Source organism: Pinus tabuliformis, chromosome X (assembly GCF_031772625.1).
Source record: "Pinus tabuliformis cultivar Carrire ecotype Pingquan chromosome X, CPIR1, whole genome shotgun sequence".
NCBI lineage: Eukaryota > Viridiplantae > Streptophyta > Pinopsida > Pinales > Pinaceae > Pinus > Pinus tabuliformis.
The window spans coordinates 109,468,386-109,482,791 of NC_142308.1; the positions used below are offsets into that span (position 1 = coordinate 109,468,386).

Consider the following 14,406-nt stretch of genomic DNA (forward strand, 5'->3'; position numbering starts at 1 on the left):
CAAACCTACATCACTGCATATTAGGGGTTTAATTTTTCCATTTTGACATGTCTCTTGTGGTGGGCATGCAATGAGACACATTGGTCGCTGAATCTAACCGCGAAGGGGTTTTGGTATTTGATAATATGCTTATGGAGGAGAAAGAGAGATATACTTCGTTTCACTTTGAAGAATGTTGGCATTAGAGTAAGGTCTCAAACTCGAGACCTCTGTATGAATTCAAAGTCTGTCTCTAGCATTTTAGCATTCAATGAGGGTTCACAAAAGGGAAAATTCTATTCACGTTAACGTGGTGGGCCGCAAGATCAGAAGTATATCAAGAATTCAAGCACTGGAAGTTCTTTCCATCCAACTTGTGTTTCTGCATCCCCGGCAACTTACAGGACTGGACGCAATGAGGCACCGACTTCATGTAAGAGTTGTGGTGGTAGAGGTACTCTTATTGTAGGCTTGCGAGATAAAAGGCCTTCAAAGCTAAAATGAAGAACAAAACCGATTATGCAACAAATATGTCAAACATTCACATAACTAGGCCTCCAAGGCCCACACATGTTTCCTTGCACATCTCACTGAGATTGGGATCCCAACCTGGAAATACTATCGTGCCTCAACCATTTTCTATTGAAACATGCAAATTTGCTTCAAATGTTCAAGGATTTTTGACAACGCGGGACCTCAGAGAGAAGCTTGCCCAATATGGTCATTCTGCGACTGAGGTAACATATCTAGGGTTTTATTTATTTTTTATTTCTAAATTATGTTACATCCCCTCTACATGCTACCTTAGAAACACACATAATTTATTTTCCTTGACTAGCTATAAGCATTCCAATAGATGTAATGGGTTTTATTATAACGAATCTACCCAATGATCCTGTATGGTTAATGGGTGGTGTCCAAATACATGGAGGATGCATGAGGATCTGTAAATAATCTAGCAACTGGTTTAGTGACCATGGTTAGCAAGGTAGATGGCATTTATGGCATGTCAGGGAGAACAAAATTTCTAGACAAGCCCTTCCTTTCTAGCTTAGTTAAGCTTGCATTCCAAGCCCATCACAAACCTCATAGAAAAAAATTATCCAATGGTAATGACTCGAGGATCATTTCCAGTCCAAAATGGGATGATAATCTCAACAACATAAACATTATTTACCTATGCTTCTATCCATTTCCACATTTGTGGGAGATGCCAAATGTGTGACAAATGAAGATATTATTACAACATTGACAAAGGTGGAGGATACATACCAAAAACTTGAAGGAGTAACCTCGAGTGCCTATAGGGTGTCAAAGGAGTTCATTGAGAAAACTATAAAGACCATGAAGCTTGAAATTGATGTTGTAATGCCATACATACAAAAGGATTTTGATTTTGCAATTCAGATAACCTTCGTGGTTGCACCAGATGTCACTAAGCAAGCCCAAAAAGAACCTGAATCTGCTCATGTTGATCCAAAACCAGTGGTAAAAGAAGAAAAGAAGACAACAGTTGCAGATGGGTGGGTTTTGTAGCTCGTGGATAAAACCACTATATTGAGGAGAAGTTAGTGCCGAGGACAGCTTAGTCTCTCTTAAAGATAAATCACTGCAACTCAAGAGATGGATGCAAAATGATTTAGATTTTTGGTTCAATTACCTTTCTCAAAGGAAGATTCTATACACACTTGAACAATGTATCACTCCCAAGAGTAAATGTTTAGGTGTGGTGGCTGACACACAAAGGATGCAACTTAATTTTCCGTTGCATTAAATATGGAAAGGAGAAATATAAGAGAGGATTATGTGTTTATCTAGACGTATGCACTAGGTTTATCTCTTTTATGTCTCCTTTCCATCTTTACATCAATGAAAAATTAAGCTACATCCTCTGCATGCCTCTAACCAGACCTGAACATTTATTCTTGGGAATGATCCATTGTTCAAGTGTATATTGAATCTGCGTCTCAAAAAGGTAATTGAACCAAACATCTAAATCATTTTACATCGACCTCTTGAGTTGCACTAATTTATCTTCAAGGGAGACTAAGATGACCTAGGCACTAACCTCTCCTAAACCTAGGGGTTGTCTCTAGGAACAAAAACATCTTCAGGAGTTGTTTCCCAGGAATGAATAAGTATATTTTTCCCTGGCTACGACCTTAGTACATTCCTTTTTTTCGGTGAGAAAAGGAAGTGTGGGTTGAAGTTCTCTCACCTTGTCGACTCAACTGTTTAAAACCTTTGCTTCATCATCCTCGCTTTCAAAAAGCCTCATACTCATTCTAATATTTCTCAACAGAAGAATGCTCCTGTATTCGACCCTCAAAAAATCATATCTAGGAAGACTCGGAAAGAGAGGGCCCCTATTACTCTATATCCTATGATCGCGTTTGCAGAAGTGACAACTTCCAACTCTTTGAAGGCTAAGAGAAACTCCTTTGAGCTCTCTTCCAAAGCCTCAAAACATTATGGAGAACATTGTGAGTTGTTCAATTCATTTTCCTCAAGAACAAAATATGAAGAGGCTTCTATCAGTACACCTCTTTTCACTTTTCGAACCCCCCCCCCAGAGTTGAGGAAATTAAATATATCCTCATTAATAGTCTGACTCAGAGCATTTCTCAACTCCAGATAGCCATAATCCATACAACTCCCCAACCAGGCCCTGCGATAAATATTCTACTTGAAAAACATGGATTTACCTCATTTTCTACTTAATAGATATGCTACACTCATCTTGGCACAACCTTTGAATGGGATACCACGATATTACCTTAAAATCCTACACAAATTCACAGCATAGGATGATATCTCAGTCGAGAATTATATAGAAATATTCTATGTATTTTCTAAGAATATGAATGTAGACCATCTAGATATAGTACTAAGACTCTTTGTTCAATATTTGGATGGAGAGGCTAGGAAATGGATCAAGAATCTATGATAGTTTCAATCAATATCCAAGAGGAGATGGAGAACTCTTTCATGCAGAAATGGGGGGAAAGAAGGGACCATGGGTATATCCTTACAAAATTCAATGCAATGTATAAAAAACACAATGAAGATGTCTCAGAGTTTATAAGGAGGTTTAATAAACTATATAAAAATCTTTATACTAAAGTTAAACCCCCACAGGCTGCTACCAAAGTGGTTTTTCAGGGTCATTGAACCACAGTTTGGGTTTACTCTTAGAGAAAGAAGGTCACGTACTCTAGATCAAATCCAAACAGATGCCCTAGAAGTTGAAGAAAATTTCACCTCCACTGGAAAGTGGAAAGGGAAGGTTGAATATGGTGATAGGAGGCGGGGAAAGGAAGAAGCCAGTTCTTTAGGGTATGCAAAGGAAACCTAAGAACAAAAGTTAGACAAGATGAAGAATATAATAGGTAATTTTTCTAACAAACTCAAAAAGCTAGAGTTAGAAAACAAGAACCCCCCTTGACCTAGTCATCCAACTCCCAATATAAATTTTAATCCCCAATACTGGAGACCACTATTGCAACTCTTGCAAAGGGAAAGAAAGGATCAAGTGGACCATATTCAACCTCCTTTGTACTTAGAAGATGATCCTGAGGAGACTGTTGAATAAAATATCGAAGTACAAGAAAACCAATTTTCTTCTCTCTCAGAGGGGGGAAATGAAATAAAAGCCCATGAAGGAGAAGGGAGTGATTTGGAGGCCCCATTGGATGATGATGAGATAGAAAGTTATTGTAAATAGTTTTTTGACTTCTTGCAAGCCTAGTTGCACAAGAAATATGATCTCAGTTCGTCTAGGAAAAGGTCTAGGGGGAAAGACGAGAATGAAGAAACTCTTCATCCAAGTCCCCCTACGCCAATAGATAAAGGGAAGAAACCACTCAGCCCTTTCCCACAAAGTAAGAAAGAATCCTCCCATATCATTTCAAATAAGTCAATAGCCTCCAAAATAGATTAATTTTCCCCAACGATGAAGCCAATCTACAATGAGGATGAAGCACTTGTTGATTTTTCTAAAACTGATAAGAACCCCTTTCCCTTCAACCTCCAAAAAGAGTTAAAGAAAGTCAATATAGTTGTCCCTTTGACTAAATTATTAAAACAACCCAAGTACAAATATTAAGTGTCTCAATTCATTAATTCACCCACCACTACCCCTTGCAAGATAGCCTTAACCTTCAAGAAGAGATGCATATGGTTGTGTTTGGACCCCATGTGGAGGAGTATGACCCTTACACTCCTCCATTCTATGTCACCTTGGTAATTCATGACCTTCCACTACATAATTGTATGCTTGATTGAGGAGCATCTCCCAACTTAATGCCATTATATGTGATGGAATATTTGGGACTCCAATAACAAAACAATACAAATATATTTACTCCTTTGATTCCGAAAGAGTAAAGTTCCTGGGTATGATCAAGAATCTAGTGGTAAATTTGGGTAAAATTCCAATAAAGAGCATAGTAATGGACATCATAGATGCTGAAATCCGTGCAAGATCTGGTATGATTTTGTCCAAGTCATGGGGATCAAAAATTGGGGGGTACATCAAACTTGATCTAACATATGATACCATTCCCTTGCTTGGTGGAGAAGAGAGTTCAAAGAATACCCTTGTGTATGGTAAGGAGAAGGATTTTTCTTTTTTATTATTAGAATAGGATAATCAAATCATGGGATACACTGAGGTGGAATGTACAACTCAGCTGAGTAAACAATTATTGGAGGATTACATGGAATTGAAATTTTATTTTGATGGTTCTTATTCTAGGGAAGGAAATGGGGCAGGTGTGTTATTGGTATCCCTAGTAGGAAGCTTGACCCCTCTCTCTTTCAATCAAGAGTTTGAGGCCACAAACAATGTTACTGAATATGACACTTTGTTCTTTAGGATGTAAGCTGTTAAAAAATTAACATCATGTTCTTGAATTTGTTTGGGGATTCAGAGCTAGTGGTGAAGCAAATAAAAATCAGTCTTAAACCAAGTATCTAAGATTTAAGGACTACAATAACAAAGTATGGGATTCGGTTGAAAACTTATTCTTAGCCTTCAATATAAAGTTCATGCTGAGAGAATGAAATCAGATGGAAGACTCCTTGGCCATCGATGCTAGAAATTTTAAGCCTCCCCGAAACGCTTGCTCAGATGTGAAGTCGAGGTTAGGTACAAGCCATCGATACCATACAATGTGAAGTATTGGCATTTATTTAAATATGAAGAACATATTAAGCACTTCATGGAGGTTGTTGGGGAATTCTTGAACTCGGTGATTGATAAGGAGGACGAGGAGATGACATGTGAACAACAGGCTGGTTGGGAGGGAATCATTATTGGTCATGAGATATTGTAGCTATAGGGGAATACCGTCCCCAGATGGTTGGTCCCATTGGAGATACTTTTCCACTCAAATGATATGGCTCCTAAGAAAATTGAACAAGATCTAAAGGAGGAGGTGGAGGATTGTTATATTGGCACCGAAGAAGATCCGAGAATCATCAAGTTAGTTAAAGGATTTCCGAGGTAATACAAAGAAATATACCTTGATCTTTTGAAGGAGTAAATGGATGTGTTTACTTGGTTCTACTAGGATTTGAAGACTTTTGATCCCAATGTCATACAACACAAAATACCTCTAAAAACTAGGGTGGATCAATTTAAGCAGAGGATCATGAAGATTAATCCTTTGTTTCTCCCATCAATTGAAAAGGAAATGAAGAAATTGTTATAGGATAAGATAATTTTTCCTTTAAGGTACTCTGATTGGGCGGAAAATTTGGTTCATGTCAAGAAGAAGAATGGATAAATAATGTTGTGTGTATATTTCATAAATTTGAATAAGGCGTTGTTGAAATATAACTATCCTCTGCCTAAAATGGATTATATTCTACAGAAAGTGGTAGGGTATGCCCGAATGTACATGATGTATGGTTTCTCTGGATACAACCAAGTCACTGTACATCCTGAGGATCAGAAGAAAACAAATTTTACTACACCATGGGGAATATGTATGTATGCTAGAATGCCTTTCAGCCTCATCAATGTTGGAGCTACTTTAGAGAGAGTGATGGATATAACATTTGTTGGAGAGTGGGATAAATTTGTAGTAATCTACCTATATGACATAGATATTTTGTCTAAGTCAAATGAAGAGCACCTCAAGCATTTGTAGTTCACATTTCCAAAATGTAGAAGGTACGGTCTGTCTTTAAAACCCAAAAAATCATATTTTGCTTTAAGTGAAGGGAAGATCTTTGCACATAATGTAGCAAAGGAAGGAGTGAAGATTGATCCCAAAGGTTGGAGGCAATATTATTAATATTCCTTTACCAATTAACAAAAAATAAATAATGTTTTCTTGGGAAGAATAAATTTTTTGAGAATGTTTATACCAAACTATGTTGAAATTGTCAAAGAAATCACATAAATGCTAAAGAAAGATAGGGATGTCAAATGGACTATTGAAGCTTGGAAGTCATTGTCCAAAATTAAAATTACTTTGGAATAAGCCCCAGTATTAGCTATTCCAAATTATGAAAAGTCGTTCCTCACTTTCTATTTTTCCTCTCCTAACACGGTGGCAACTTTGTGGTTGCAGAAATATAGTGAAGGGTAGGAACAACCAATTGTATTTTTCAGGCAGGGTGTTGCGAGATGCAGGGTTGAAGCGTAATATATTAGAAACAATAATATTCCTTGGTTAAAGCTTTGAAGGCCTTCCAAATTTATTTCCTGCAGTCAAATATAATAACTTATGTTCCCACAACTGCGGTGAAAAATATTCTGGTTCAGGGTGACAGCGAACGCAAGAGAGGTAAGTGGATTGCCAAGATTCAATAATATGACATGGAAATCAAACCCACTAATTCAATCAAGGGGAAGGGATTAGTGAGAATATAATTTGAGGCTAACTGCTAGGCCTTGGGCATAAACCTATTGGCAAATACGGGAGATGAACGCAAAGGAGAAGAGAGGCAGAAAAGCATTGTGTCCTCCACATAGAAAATTAAAATGAAATACCTTGTCTCACAATGCTATAAACATATTGTCTACTATTTACATTTTCGAAAGTTCCTAGTGAATTTTAATAAAGTTAAATATAGGGCATTGAGGTTGCAATCCCAAAATTTTTTCATTTCAAATGGGCAGTTGTACTAGAAGGACTAGTTGGGGATTTTTCTTTTATGCCGAGTAGAAGAAGAGATTCATAAGGTGAATTCCATAACTATATATGTGTTGTACATTATAACTGGAGAGCCACAACCCATAAGATCCTTAAAGCAGGTTTCTATTGGCCCAAGTTGTTTTGTGAGGTTCATGCTTATGTTAGATCTTGTGAGCAATGTCATATTTTTGCAGAGAAGCAGAAGTTGGCACCCCTCCCTTTGATGCCTATTTTTGTGGAGGATCCCTTGAGGAAATGGGGCTAGAATTCATATGGGAAATACATCCACCATCCAATAGTGAGCACAAATGGATATTTACAACCACTAACTATTTTACGAAATGGGTGGAGGTCATCCCAGCCATAAATGAAACTAATGTAGTGGTAATCAAGCTTATGGAGGAGAACATCCTTGCATGGTTTGGTTGTCCAAAGAATATTATCACTGATAATTCTCTATTGTTTAAGTCATCCAAGTCTCTTAGCTTCTTCCAAAAATACAATATCATCGTGGGGTACTCCACCACCTACTATCCACAGGGGAATTGACTAGCTGAATCTTCAAATAAAAATCTAGCAAGGATATTGAAAAATACCATATCAAAATGATCTAAATTGGATCATTATATTTTTTTCATCCATATCAATGTATTCTGAGTGGAAAAAGTGGAGGAATCAAGTCATGAGACCTTTTTAATCGGCAGGACCTAGTTTGGTGAAACGGGATCTGAAACATTCTAGGAGTGTTTTGAGGCATCAAATGATGTTATTTGGAGGTAAAAAACTACTGCTCAAGTGCAACATCTTTACATGTTATTCTACACACCAAATATTTCCAACGATGCAACAATCATATCAATTAGAGTCTGAGCAAACATTATGCCACTCAGAAGTTGACCTTCCTGTTTTCACACCTATAGTTCAGGAGGATGCTGCTTAAGCCCCCATATCCATGGAAAAGTGATTGGCCATGTGCTTTTTATGGAAAATAATCTAAAAGAGTCTATTTTGTAACTCTAGTTAAGAGTTGATGTAGTCAAAATTTACCACTAATAGGCTATTGGGTTGTGTTATAACTGGGCCACTCAGAGGAAGAGGCATTCCATTCTTTCGAGAAAATTGTGTTCCATAGTTGATCAAAGTTATCCAGGAGAGATAGGAGGTGGAGAAGAAAGAGAGGATATGTGCATTGTAGCAGCCCATAGGCCACATGTATTACTTCTTTGTATATGTAGTTATATTTCTAGACGGATAAAGAGAGCGAAGCGGCCTCATCTTCCAGTTGGGTTTTCTCACGAAAGGGTTTCCAAGAGAGCATATCTTGTGTGTTATGTGTGATTGAGATTATCTTTTCATTTTCTACTTTTCTTCTTGATTTACTTGTACATGCATGTTCTAATTACAGTTAATTTTATAGATCTAGAAATTAAATAAATTTGTAATAGTGTAGAATCTCAGATTTTTAATATAATATTATCAGATTTGTTGTGACGAACTATTTAGTGGAATATACATGGAAGTTTATGGATCATTTAGTATCAGAGTAGGATTCTTTGGGTATTTTTTGGAGATTTCAGGGATCTAGATTGACAATGGAAAAAATCGTAAAACCCTGATCATGGGCAACGAATCTGTAAACGAACCTTCTGATGATACAGAGGTGAGGTTATTCACATCTCAAAGAAAAAGTCACGGATATAAACCACAATGTAATCCTCCTCATGGTGGCCTTTAGAAATAAGCTATGGATATTTGGAGAAGAAGGGGGTTCAAATGCAAAGGATAAATCAAAAGGGCGATTGAGATCGGGAAGACGCATATAACCAGGCGAAGAAAGAACACGGAAAAGATCAACCCAATTCGAGTACCATGAACTACTCCTTATTTAAAGTGGGAGAAAAATTGAATATCAAGCCATACCATGAAGATATCGGTGCTCTGAAGTTGAACCACTCATTGCAACAACTGAAATTTTATTTAAGTGTCCATCAAATCGAGGAAGGGTAGGAGGTCTCATTCACGCGGTTGAAATTGAAAGGCCATGCACTAAATTGGTGGGAGAGCCACACGAAAACCCTAAGGTTGGAGGGAGAACCTCTAATGACTAAGTGGGAGCATTTCAAAACCCTCATTAAGTCATAGTTTTATCCCATTGGGTATGTGGAAGACCAATGGATCTAGTGGCATTACTTCAAGCAAAAGCAAGGCGAAAGGGTGTAGGAATACACCAGAGAATTCAGAAAGATGGCTATAATGTTGGGTATCTCTCCAAAGAACCCAGATGTACTCCTCAAGTATTTGGGATGTCTACACCACCATCTACTTGAGTAAGTGATGCTGTTCAAGTCAAAAACGGTGGACGAGGCTTATGTATAGGCACATTACCTAGAGAACATAGGTCTGAAAAGAGAGCAATCAAGTGCATCGAAGAAAAAGGAGCAACAAGACACTTCTAAGGAGGGGAAGAAGAAGAAAAAAGGGGGAAAATATAAAAAGACGACAACTACAACACACCAGTGCAAATATCCTAGCAACCACTACAACATTGATGGTCATAAAGGGAGAAGTGATGGAAATTGCATCAACAGATAAACCCGAAGAACAAGAAGAAAGATAATAAGAAGAAGAATCTCATGGCCACTAATTCGAGCAACCAAGTTGAAAGTAGCTCAAACGTGTATGAGAATATCGTTTGTATGTTATTGTAGAAATAGGTGAATATGAGTAGCCTTTAACAATAGGAAGAGAAAGAAATGACCAAACTCTTCCATGTAAATATACAAGTCCAGAAGACGATCATTGATGCTCTGTTTGACTGAGGATCGCAGGAAAACATCATTGCAACATATCTAGTCAAGAAGTTGGATTTGGAAGTTCATGATCATCGAGACCCATGTCCACTAGGATGGGTACAAAAGGATCCAAAGTTGAAGGTAACAAAATAGTGTAAAATTAGATTTGCTATCAATTCTTATTTTAATGATGAAGTAGATCTGGATGTGGTTCCCCTTGATGTATTTGGAGTCGTGTTTGGGAGTCCATACATGTACATGCCTGATGCAATATTCATGAGGAGAGATAACTAGTATGAATCATCAAGGATGGAAAATAATTCATCATCAACAGACGAAAAGGAAATTAAAAATTTCATTGGTAAGTTTCAACCAAGCCAAAAAATTGATCAATTCCAGTAAGAGCTATTATTTATTTTTTTTAAGAGAAAATAAGTCTATAGAGGACTCAATAAGAGGCATGGCATCCCTAGAGGGGTGTACTAATAAAAAAAAAATTGGAGTATTTTTTACAGACATACAAGGACATGTTCCGAGAGGCTAAAGGGCTACCCCCTAATAGAGAAGTGGAGCACTAGATCTAGCTATTTCTAGACTCTCCATTTCCAAATATTGGGTTGTATAGGTAGTCTGTTAGGGAATCAAGTGAGGTGAAGAAACAGTTACAGTTGCTACTAGAACAAGGTGTCATTCGATCGAGTACATCACCATGTGGGTCACCCATCATCATTTTCCAAAGAAGGATGGGAATTGGCAGATGTGTATAGATTAGAAGGTGTTGAATAAAATCACACTAAAGAAAAAATACCCCCTTCCTAGCATAGATGATATACTAGATCAGTTGTAGTAAGAAAAGTATTTCACCAAGCTGGACTTGAATTCTGGATATCACCAGGTTTGGGTCAAAGAAGAAGATACATGGAAGATCGCCTTCAAAACTAGACAATGTTTATATGAGTGGTTAATTATGCCATTTGGCCTATGTAATGCACCAAATAAATTTATGATATTAATGAATGATGTACTGCACCCTTTTATAGATTCATTTGTTGTTGCCTATTTGGATGATATACTAGTATATTGTGCTACCTGGGAGGAGCATATTTCACATTTGATGTAGGTGCTGGCAACATTGAAGAAGTACCAGCTGCGAGAAAATCTCAAGAAGTGTGAGTTACACAGTAGTCCTTGGTGTATTTGGGATATGTGCTTGGTGGAGGAGAATTAAGGATAGAGCCTTCTATGGTGGAGGCCATCATGAAATGACGAGTGCCTACTAATGTTACTAAGATTAGGAGTTTCATTGGAGCAAAATAGTACCTGATAAATTGATAACCTCGTTTTTAGTGGTAGAAACATTGCTCCATGCCATAAAAACAAGTGGCAAGAGCTTCCAATGGAGAAAATGGAAGGAGAAGACTTTTGATGAGTTAAAGAAGAAGATTTGTGAAGCACTAGTTCTAGCATTACCAAACTTGCAACAACCCTTTGAAGTGGAGGCAAATGTGAGTGGGTATGCTATGGGAGTTGTCTTAATGCAAGGAGGAAGGCTCGTTTGCCACCATTCTAAAGTATTTACTCAGGTAGTTCTTAAATACCCTACCTGTGACAAGGAGCTCTATGCCATGGTGCAAGATGTGAAGAATTGGAAGCACTATCTGATGGGAAAGGAGACAATAACCCACACTTATCACTAGTTGTGGATGGGGTTTTATAGTAGTTTCATTTGGTGATTAAGTATAAGAAGGGAATAATAAACAAGTTGGCTGATATGCTTTCAAGGTGACCCACATCAAATATTGCAGCTTTGGGGACTCTTATGCACATGGAGCCATTCACCCATGATGCATACAAAGATGCATATTTAGAAGATGTGGAATTCAAGCAAGTTTATCGCAGAGTTAGAGTCATGTGCATGATGGTGACAACACCATTGACTACCATCTCCAGGATGGGTTATTATATAGGCTAGATAAGCTATGTGTTCATAGAGGTGAGAATTTGGAGTTGATTAAAGAGGTTAATACCTCCATGGTTGCAGGGAAATTTGGTGTAGGGAAGACCTTGACTAACTTGCAGAGTTATGTGTATTGGCCCAAGATGCAAGAAGAAGTAGCTAGGTTCATAAGAGGATGTAGGCTTTGTTGTACCAGCAAGTCTAGAAATAGGAAACAGGGTTTGTATCATCCCTTACCTATACCTACTCATCCTTAAAAATCATTTCCGTGGACTTTGTGGGAGGTTTACTAACAACCAGGAAGGGACATGACTACATGTTCATGGTAGTTAACCAGTTCAAAAAGATGTGTGTTATGATGCCATGAAAAAATACCATCAGCGGACAAGAAGCAACAAACTTGTTCTTTGGACAGGCTTCGGTAAGCTTTGGGATACCAAGGAGCATCATTTCAGAGAGGTATACAATATTTCTCAGTGCGTTCTCGACTACATCGTGGGAGAAGAAGGACACGAAGTTGAATATATCTACAACATTCCATCCACAGACAAATGGGAAGACAGAGGTAGTCAACATGAATTTGGTGCAGCTTCTGAGGGGTTACAACCAGAAGCATCCCAAGGCTTGGGATGAAAATCTTGTATATATACAACATTATTATAACAAAGCAGTCAACACTTCTACAGGAAAGTCCCCATTTATAACTTTTTTTGGATATTTTCCACCTTCACCTATGGATATTGCATATGCACAACAAGGAGGAGTGAAGGAAGACATTACATGAGATTCTTTGAGGAATGAAAAAATTATAAATAATATCAGGCATGTCCATCTACAGGTACAGGAAACACTACAAAAGTAATAGGTGAAGTATAAGGCCAGACATGATGAGCACAGAACAGAGAAATCATTCAAGGTGAGAGATAGAGTGTGGCTACAGTTGAACAAGGAGAGGCTACAAGGGTGTGGTAAGAAACTTAAGGCTCTAAGGTATGGTCCTTTTGAGATACTGGAAAATGTGGGTGATAACCCCTCTCGACACAATTTACCACCATATATGCGCATTTACTCAATTGTAAATGTAGAGAATTTGAAACTCTATGAGCCTTCCATGCTAGATCAGGAAGAGGAATAGGTCCTACCTTTTGTGGACAATTTGGCACCAGATGCTCAAATAGAGTTCACAGAAGATACGGTTTTGGATAAGAGATCCAAAACTATTAAGAGTTTGTTGATGGTGTTGGACCCGCCAACATGTTAATGGATCTCCCTGGTAAGAAGTCCCAATTAGACCTCAAACCATTTGGTGTAGGAGTCCCAGTAGTGGGTAGTACGATATCACCTGGACCACGGTTTCGTATAGAGAAAGATGTCCCTATTGATAGAAAGGGTGTGAGGGCTATGGTGAGTCAAGGAAGATGCATGAATGATTCTAACACACAGAAAGTGGGTGTGCCCCTTGGAAACCTATAGTAGTAGTTGGCTTGGAAGCGAACACACGAACAAAGATGCATCACCAGCTAGAAAGAAAGTTAGAGAGAAATACAAAGTGATGTTTAAACCAATTAACACATCAGTAAGATTCATACATACTTATACATAATAGTCCCTATATGAATGCGTAAGCAAACATATACATATATCATTTAGAGGAAACAAGATAGCAGGAATACAATATGACATATGCATGAAATGTGCTAGCTCTGTTATATTAAGAAGTGTAAGTTCCAGTCATACAATACATCCATGTCCACCCACTAGCCTTGATAGTAGAACATTACAGCCACAACCTCCTGCTCCTCCAAAGACATATACTAGCACTGCACAGTGGACAAGCCAAGGCTAGTTACAATATTGTCCAATATTTCTCTAAGATACTCCTATTGGAAGCTTAGTTGACCAAAGGCTTCTACAATGAGTTATGAGGGACTATATATAGCAAAGATTGGGGTGGCCCTTGACATTCCTCTTTGTGGCAATTCCTATACCCTCATCACTCTTCATCTACTCTGTGACTATTACATCCAACTATTGACACTTGAACTTACACTTGACAACACATTACATACAATCTGCACATGTACCCATGTGAGACAAAATAGGCTTGAGTAAGACATGCAAGACATCACTATGACTCAGACAAGTCCTGGAAGACCAACTCTTCGACATCCTCATGGTGGTTGACAGTAGCAAACTGATCTTCCAACAGTTGTCCGAGTCTAACAGGTAGATTTGCACAAATCTAGAGCCCAGCAGGCTGCCAGTCAAGATTGTACAATTTCTGGAGGGAAGACTGGTTCCGCTCTAGAATTGCACAATTTCTTGAGGGAGAAGCTCAGCCTGGAGTTTGACCAAGTCCGGAGAAACAACCTGTGAGGGGAATGCAACAAGCTATCATGCATAGGCTGGAACTTTGCTAGAAAACCCATTGAAACTTGTGTACTTGATAGTGCAAGACATTCTGTTGAGGATGGTTGTTAGGTAGGCTCCAAAAAAAAGCTAAGGAAAACAATTTGGAGGGTGGTTGTAG

The 14,406-nt window shown here is 38.1% G+C and overlaps 1 pseudogene; it reads left to right on the forward strand.

Moving 5' to 3' along the window:
- Positions 1–955: 955 nt before the first annotated feature.
- Positions 956–14,406, forward strand: part of LOC149138650 (uncharacterized) — a 79,997-nt pseudogene continuing 66,546 nt past the window's right edge.